The sequence below is a fragment of the Carlito syrichta genome, unplaced genomic scaffold (genome assembly GCF_000164805.1).
Source record: "Carlito syrichta isolate Samal-C Ts95f unplaced genomic scaffold, Tarsius_syrichta-2.0.1 Scaffold123318, whole genome shotgun sequence".
Lineage (NCBI taxonomy): Eukaryota > Metazoa > Chordata > Mammalia > Primates > Tarsiidae > Carlito > Carlito syrichta.
The window spans coordinates 106948-116554 of record NW_007067414.1 but is presented as its reverse complement, the minus strand read 5'-3'; the positions used below and the strand labels follow the sequence as shown (position 1 = coordinate 116554).

General features: G+C 35.9%; 1 pseudogene; it reads left to right on the top strand.

The window, feature by feature from the left end:
• Positions 1 to 288: 288 nt before the first annotated feature.
• Positions 289 to 567, top strand: LOC110594674 (annotated as a pseudogene).
• Positions 568 to 9607: the final 9040 nt, after the last annotated feature.

Below are 9607 nucleotides of genomic sequence, written 5' to 3'. Positions count from 1 at the left end.
AGATTGTCTACATTTTACCTGCTGCTCAGAGTAAATTCAAGTAGCTAGTTACTATCTATAAAATGCTACATGATGAAAATATTTTCCTCAATAAGTACAGGTTTTCTTTCATATGGGTATATTCTTTATGGTTCTAAAGACTAGAAGCCCAAACACAGAGTATTCTTCAGGGCTGATGTAATCCAGAAGCCCTACTACTCTGTAATTCTCTTTTCTTGACTTCCTTTCTGGGTGGTGTCTGCTGCATTCTCAGGTTGATATTGAAGTGGCTACAGCAACCTGGGTCTCATGTCCAGTCAAGATAATGTTCAGGACAAGCCTCCCACATGCCCCACTGCCTCTTCCCTCTTGCCTGGAACTCCAGCCTTGCCTGGGCTTGACATAGATCCCAACTGCTCCTGCACCGCTTGTGACTCCTGCGCCTGTGCTGGCTCCTGCAAGTGCGAAGAGTGCACATGCATGTTTTACAGGAAGAGCTGCTGCTTCTGCTGCCTCATGGGCTGTGTCACGTGTGCCCAGGGTTGTGTCTGCAGAGGGGCATCGGACAAGTGCAGCTGCTGCGCCTGATGTCGGAAGGGCCTGATCCCAGACAGAGATAGAAGGACATGTATAAACTTGGTTGCTGTTGTTTTTTTATACTACCCTATCCCATTTGCTGCACTCTTTTTTTTCCCTAATGAAATGTGTGACTGATAATAAAAGTTGTGGACTTAGAAAAAAGATAATGTTCAGAAGGAAATAAATGTGTATAGTTTGGGGTTGATTTGATTTTGTCTTTAAATTAGTTTGTTTTTAAAGACATCTAATACCATAGGCTTTTCATGACTTGAGTCAAAGTTAGTAAGTAGGAGTTGGTTAAACAAGTATACAAAGCCTTTTATAAATGGAAGTCTTAGCCATGTGGTATTGCCCCCACAGAGAGGGTACCTATGACCCTTTTCATATCCTGTTCGCTATATTTTAAGATAAATGAGTTTTTCATTATATCTAAACAGTATCTTGATACCTTTTAAAATTACATTTTCTTCATCTACCTTGTTGACAAAATGTCAGTTGTCCTTGTAGCAAATCACAATGTTCTCAAAGAAAACATGATTGTGTGTATGTGAGGCTGAGTAATTGATTTTAAATGGAAAGAAAACAATAGAAATTATAAGTCTGATGCCATGTAAACAGATACTTTCAACACTTATTTACTTATTTCCTTGCTTTTCAGAATAAAATTCCTTTTTGTAGTTCTTCATAGCTTACCTCCATTTATCCAGGCAACAAACTTTTGTCCAGACCAAAAACTCAGATATACAAGTTAAAATCTTCATTCTGCCACCTAACTACCAATGTGACATTGAATAAATTACTCAAAAATCCTGAACCTCAGTTTACTCATCTATAAAGTAAAAATAACAAATTTTAGCTCATATCTTTGTTGTCTTTGATTAAATATTAATTCCCTTCCCTTTATCATTCATGTTTTCCTTTGGCCTTTATACTTTTTCCTAATTAAGTCTTAAAAATAATGCTGATAACTGAAGTAATATATGCTAGTGACATAAGCATCCAAGAATGCATGTCATCACCCTTTCAAAGGTATCCTAAACCATTCCCCAATACACTGTATTGCTAGGTTATAGAACTGATTCAAAATAAAATATTAGAAATAAATTTTCAGCAGATAAAGAAAGCTATGAGGTAGCTACAATGATGAATGTCAAGGAAACATTGGTGTTAAGAAATGTGTTTTTTTTAAACAACTCTAAATGGTGGATTGCAGATCACTTCAGGAATGCTATAATGAAGTCTTACTGTATTTACTTAGAAGAATACTATTAGCATAGCAATTTTGGAAGATTAATATTCTGCTAAATTGTCTCAAAGGTTTCAGATAACTCTTCTAATTTTATGGGAAATTGTTAGCAAAATTACATCTCTTATGAAAAACACATATTAATGTACCAGACAAGATAAATACATTTTAATAAATAAGCATTATGTTACAAGAGAGTTATATCTTATTTGAACCAGATATAATGAGTAATGGAGCATTTCAACTTGATACAAAGAGTAATGAAACCTTTCAACAACATTGATGATTCACTATGTCATTAAAATATACTGAAATTTTAAAAGAGACATTAAAATCATCACAGACACCCATTCAGAGTCTATAAGAATAAAGCCTGAATTATTTTCTATGCTCTGGCAGAGCAAGAAACAGAAGCTGCTTGCAGAAGTTGTTCATAGAATCCTAAAAGGAACAGAGAGTCTGAATAATTTATTTCCCCTGTAGCTGCCCAATACTGTACTACAAAATGGTATACCTGCTGTAACTAACCCATTGTAACTTGACATCTTAATGGTCTAGTGTTAATTTTGACTAGACTTTATAACATCATTTATTTTTCATTATCTCTGTAGATTAACACTGGCTTTGTAAGATTGTTAACAACTGAGTATAAAATTGGAGTTATAAATCAAGAATGAAAATGGAAAATGTAACTTTACAGTAAAGTAGCATTATATCATTTCCATTTCAACAGTAGGGTTAACTAAGTACAACTTTTGTTTGCTATAATCAAATTTCTTATTTTTTGTAAAGGCCATGTTTTCTCTTCCAGGAATTATTTCCAATCTCTATTTTCTCTTCTAATATGGATTTTTTTTTTTTTTTTTTGAGTTGTAGTCTCACTCAGTCGCCCAGACTGGAGTGCAGTGGCCGCTCCCAGCCATCGCAGCCTCGACCTGCTGGGCTCTGGCGATCCTTCCACCTCAGCCTTCCGAGTAGCCGGAATTACAGGCATGCGCTACCACGCCCAGCTGATTTTTTGATTTATTGTAGAGATGAGGTCTCGCTGCCCAGGCGGGTCTCGAACCCGCGGGCTCAGGCAATTCACTCACCTCAGCCTCCCAAAGGCGCGGAATTACAGGCTGAGCCACCGAGCCCGGCTCCAATATGGATTTTTAAGTGTTGTTTATACCTTAACATATATGTGATACTTAATTCAATGTTGCTGGTGTCTGTGTTTTTGTACTACATAATAGTAAATTGCAAAATTAGAGTACTGCTAATATCATCCAATTTCTTTTTGAATCACCTTCTTGAATCAGAGCTGAATTTTCCAGGTTAGTAGGTTCAGGGAAAGCAAAAAATTATTAAAGATGGCAAGTGTTAATTTCCTAAGTTTGGGGGTGTTTTGTTTTGTTTTTGTAACTGTCTCCGGATCCGGGGAAAGAATCTTTCAGAGTTGATAACATTTTAGCTGTAAAAACAAATTGTTCCAAACATAAGTTGGTTTCAAAACCTAGCTGCTTAAGCCTTGAAAAGAACTTCAGCCCCAACTAGTAAAGTTTCATTTCTGGACTTTCACAAACCAATCTAATTGCCTTCATTGTGCAGTTGCCAATTCAACTCAATGATTTCATTTGTCACTTGAAATCTGTGAGATTTGCACAGACGTAACATTCAACACCCAACATGGGGGTCACTAAGTTGTGCAGATTGGAAACTGGTATGACTTCAACAGCACCGATGCAAATGCAGTACATGCCAAAAAATAACTATGAATTTCTCATAGAATTAAAAACATAAATGTAAGATTACAAAACATAGTCAACAATCAAGATTCTGAAAGATAGTTGTCTTGGATCACACTTCAGGGAATAGTTGTTATTAATGCTGTATTTAACTCGTAGCTTTTTTGCTCCTCATGTCTTCAAGTTTCCTACCTTTTTACATATTTTGTGTCCTACTACATAACCATACTTCCATACTTATTAAGAGTCTCTAGTAATGACTGCAAAAATACTTTAAATTTATTTGTACTATTATTTTCAGACAACAAAGAGGTATACACAAATTGCCCAGTGTAAGAACCATACGTAATTACTAGTTTTTATTGTTAGCTTTTAGAAGGTCAACAATTTTCCAAAAACCAATCTCCCTCACTGACTTGAACCTATTTTTTGTGTCAATACTGTTCCCTCATTTAAAAAAAGATATTTGCACAACCTTATAAATAAGTATTGGAAAGTCTTAATTTTTCTGTAAATACAACTTGTTTAGTTATGTGAAAATAACTTTTACAAGAACTATTCGATTTCAACCAGCATTATTTAGAGTATTTAAGTAAACCTGCTTTATGAATCCCTTTCAAACATGAATCAGAAGTTCAAAAAACTATGTGTTGAAAATAATGTTCTCTTGAATGTATTTCAATATCAACCCAAGTTCAAATAGGACAACTTTAGTGAGTGACCAAAGGGAAATTTATTTTTCACATTAACATTTTTGGTTACAATGCCCTCAATTATTCTTACCATCTTGCCAAACTAATCCATCCTAATTCTGGGTGGAATTTGTTCTCCAATGCCACCTTGTTTGTTGACTCATCTCCTCCCATGCTTGTTCAGGCAACAGAGAAAATGTGTGATGAAAGTATATTCACTTTGTTTTCCTATTGTGAGTGATAGTGCTCCCTCTTCTTTTGTCTGACAAAGATTTATCAACATCTCTCTTGATTAAATCAGTTATCAGCACCATTATGAACACTGAATAGACACAGCTTCACATCCACATAGAAGCTAATAGTCACTCAACTTTAGGCAATATGAGGAGGGCTGACTAATTTTCCAAAACATCCTCAAGTTTTTGTTTGTTTGGTTTTTGAGTTGGAATCTCACTCTGTCACCCAACCTGGAGTGCAGTGACACACTCACCACCACTCCAACGTCACCTGCTGGGCTCCGGCGATCCTTCTGCCTCAGCATTCCAGGTAGCTAGAACTACAGACGCATGCTACCACGCCCAGCTAATTTTTGGTTTATTGTAGAGACGAGGTCTCGCCAAGTTACCTAGACTGGTCTCAAACCCTCAGGCTCAGGCAATCCACTCTCCTCGGCCTCCCAAAGTGCTGGGATTAAAGGCTGAGCCACCTAACCTGACCCTCAATTTTTAATCCCTATGCTTTTTTATGCCAGATAGCTGGCAAGTAAATGGTTAACAATGAGACTCTACCAACACAAATATTGCTAAGAATTGTTCCACTTTAAGTCAACAATTGATTTAAGAAAAGCAAGATGAAAAATATACCTTTGCACAGAGTGTAGTATTGACCATTATCTAACAAATATAGTCAAATTTCAGTTATCCAAATAGAATTAATTTGAATAAACCGATGGTCAGACAAGAGAAAAAAGAAAAAGCATTTTATGTAAATATTCATGTCTTGCACAATGAACTCATTTAAATGACAGGTTGGGGTAAGAAAGACTCTGATGAATGAAGTTTGATGTAGATTTCAGTTCAAAAGAAGACAGGAAATTTTCCTAACTGCATTTGCATCTCATGTTCCAGGCATTTTCATCTGCAGTAAATTGAGATTGTTAAAGTCTTTAGGGAAATGTGAGGATTACCTTCTCATCTGCTGTTGCACTTTAAGATGAATATCAAAAATGTTATATAGTAATGAAAAGTATTCTTGTGAGTAAAACATCCAATGTCACTTTAAGACTTGCAGTTCTCTGCACATTTCATGCAAATAAATTTTAATTTTTCAATAAGGAGTCAACTATTTAAACTGATGCTGAAGCACATTGATCGACTTAATTAGATATAAAACCCAGTGACTAAAGTCACCAAGAGTATATGATATCATACCTTAGGTAACACATTCAGTGTTTTTATTATTATTGTATGATAATTCCCTCAGCTTTTTCTGTGAAGAACTCTCTCTGGGCTAAGTAATTGGTAGTTTCTCATGCATGTTTTAATAGTCTTCAGAAAAAAGGTTTTTGAACAAATGCCATCTACTATGGAGTACTATTTGAACTGCATTTATTTCTACAGAAGATTTCCCTAGTTGGCCAATTAATTGCAAGGTATAAAGGTCTTTTTAAAGTCACTTGGAAAAAAAAAGGACAACAGTTATGGTTCATTGTTCCCATCTTGAACTGTCTCTAATAATGCAAGTAGTATACATCATAAATAACTTTCCAATATTGTTAGGGCAAGATATAAATATATACAGACTGTTCAAAATTGTCAGTAAATACATGGTATGGATTTTGATTTTATTCTTCCAGTTTTGTACTTGGAGAACTTAAAAAATCTGTCCATAAATATTTTTTTACCATTGCTTAAGAGGACTTTTAAATCTAAAAAAACAACCACCATAATCAGTTCTGAAATATTAAGATTTGAATAATTAATTAAATAGGGTCACACTGTAGTAGATATTGAATGAATTTCTCTTTTTTGTGTATCTGTTCTTGAAACCAAATACACACACACACACACACACACACACACACACACACACACACATATACATATATAAGTATTTTAACTTTAAGAGCTTATTTGGAGTTTCTAGTAGGGGAGTGCAACTACTTATAAACCCTTCACAAAAGAAGGATCCTCACATTTTCATAATATTATTGTAATCAAGGTTTTGCCACAGTAATATACTTTTAAGGTAAATCTTAAAAATAACTAAATCAGCCGGGCTCGGTGGCTCAGCCTGTAATCCCGCGCCTTTGGGAGGCTGAGGTGAGTGGATTGCCTGAGCCCGCGGGTTCGAGACCCGCCTGGGCAGCGAGACCTCATCTCTACAATAAATCAAAAAATCAGCCGGGCGTGGTAGCGCTTGCCTGTAATTCCGGCTACTTGGAAGGCTGAGGCGGAAGGATCGTCGGAGCCCAGCAGGCGAGGCTGCAGTGGCCGGGAGCGGCCACTTCACTCCAGTCTGGGTGACAGAGTGAGACTCCAACTCAAAAAAAAAAAAAATAAAAAAATAACTAAATCTATATTTACTAGTCATTTAGCCTCTAATTAATTGATCACAGATAAGATAATGACTTTCTCTTAAACAAAGAAAATTAACTCCAAACACTGTATCACCATGGCAGAATTTAAAATATCCTGGTAAATGAATCTTCTAGAATCTTGTTGATTTGGTTATCTAGATCCAGAGCTAAATTAGAATATATCTATATGAAGCTAAGAAATCTCAGAATCACAGCAGAGATAAAATGATGTGAATTACAAGTCAGGGTATTTTCTGGACTTAATGTTATTACACATTCTCAATATCAAATAACTCACATAGAATGCATGACTTGTAGTAGGCACTTGACAGATATTTCATGAAGGAATGAATGAGCAAGCTACATATAAGTGATCATCACAGTAGTATTTTTTGTCACATAATGACATAATAAATGACTCACACAAACTTACCCCTTTTTAAAAGAGTAGTTATTTTATGTAACCATCTAGGTGGATTCACATGTAAGTCACTGGTTATAAGAAATATGACTATATTTTAGGTTGATATTTGTCTTTTCACTTTCAAGACTTATCTGCTAGCAAGTCTATTTATCAGAAAGGCACTTTTTGCATTTTAGAAATGACTCTAACCCCCTAAGTAGTGCTTGAAATTTGTAAAAAGCTTCCCCAGGGCTCCAGCTGATATTTGCCCTGGCCAGGAGAGCTAGGCCTTTTTCCTTTGGGTTCACTTCTGGATAATACAGATGTGGACCTCTCACTTCATTAGCTTTGATAAGGGCATTATTTCTCCCACTGCTTCTGAGAAACAAGACTGTAGAGGCTCTCTAGAGCTGTAGGAAACTCTGCCCTTATCACAAAAAAAGAGTGAATTAGCTGGGCTCAGTGGCTCAACCTGACTCTAAATGCTCTATATATCTTAACTGATTTAATCTTCACAATAATTTTATTAAGTTGCTACTATCATTAACCTCATATTAGAGATGAGGAAGCTGAGGCACAGAAAGGCTGAGTAATTCACCCATGGTCAAACAGCTAGTAAGTAACACAGTCGGTATTTAAACTTAAGCAAGGAGGTTCAAGCGTGTACTTAGTTTAAGTCCCAAATTTGCCACTTAATATTTGTGTACAACTAAGAATGTCACTTAAATCTCTGGCCCTCATTCCCTTAACAATTAACTGAGGGTTAACAATATCTAGCACACAAGGTATTCGTGGATTAATAACTGTAAATCACAATATTGATATGTATTAAGTATTCAGCTTATGATCTTCACTTTTAGCAAAGTGGTTAAAAAGACTTTATCATCAGGCTTCACTACTTGCTTGTTATGTGATGTTGGGAAAGTACTTTATATCTCTGGTCCTCAGTTTCTTCATCTGTAAAATAGAGAACATATTTCTACCTCTTCAAAATGACGACAACAATAACTATTTATTAAAATTGTCATGAAAATCAAATGAAATGATACATAAAAATTATTTAGCACAATCCCTAACAATAATAAGCATCCAGTAAATAATAAAAATCATGTATGGAAAAGCTTAATTAGTAAGAAATTTCTCAGAGAACTCTAGCTAAAGCAAACATAAACACAGACCATCAATAGTATTGCATCGTGCCAGGTTCTCACTGACTAGGAAGGTAAAGAGACTGAAGAGTAACTATACACTGTGGCCGGGCTTGGTGGCTCAGCCTGTGATCCTGTGCTTTGGGAGGCCGAGGTGAGTGAATTGTCTGAGCCCGAGGGTTCGAGACCCACCTGGGCAACTTGGCTAGAGTCTCATCTCTACAATAAATCAAAAAAATTAGCCGGGCGTGGTAGCGCGTGACTGTAGTTCCAGCTACTCGGAAGGCTGAGGCAAAAGGATCGCTGGAGCCCAGCAGGTCGAGGCTGCGGTGGCTGCACTCCAGTCTGGGCGACAGAGTGAGACTCCAACTCAAAAAAAAAAACAAAACTATACACTGTAAGTGTTAGCTTGAGAGAAAGGCCCAAAGAAAGGCAGATATTCTATATTGCTATGGCTTGAGTAGCTCTGCTTAGAAACTTGGGATTCTAGCCACATTATTATTAGAGACTCTGTTATTCCGATTGCTCAGGTTCAAAATGATTGGGTATTATAACAACAAAGGAGCCGAAACAATAGCCCGGGGACCAGTTAAGATAGTGGCATTGTAAACCTCAATGTAGTTTTAGAAGACATTAAGAGTTTGAGCTAGAACTATACAAATCTTATTCTAAGAAATTACCCCATGAAAGAAAATGTGTTTAAGAATTATGAAGCATGTTAACATGAGGACTCTTACTAAGGAGGATGAAATGTTCAAAGCCTCATTTATGGTGATGAAGTACCACTCAGTAGCATTACTAAAAGTAATTAAATTGTATATGTAAAAATGGATGAATTTTATAATATGTATAATATACTTCAATAGGTTGTTTAAACACAAATATATTTCTGTGTAGAATGTCATTGGTATTTTGATACAGATAACACTGAATCTGTAAGTTGTTTTTGGTGGTATGGTCATTTTCACTTCATCAAAATAGAAAATAGGAGTTCTAGAAATCATATGAAACCACAAAAGACCCCAAATAGTCAAAGTAATTCTGAGCAAAAAAAAAAAAAACCAAAGCTGGAGGCATCACGCTACCAGACCTCAAAATATACTACAAAGTTATAGTAACCAAATAAGCATGGTACTGACAAAAAAAACCAAACAACAACAACAAAAAAAACAAATAAACAGACACATAGACCAATGGAACAGAATAGAGAATTCAGAAATCAATCCATGTATTTACACTCAACTGATTTTCAACA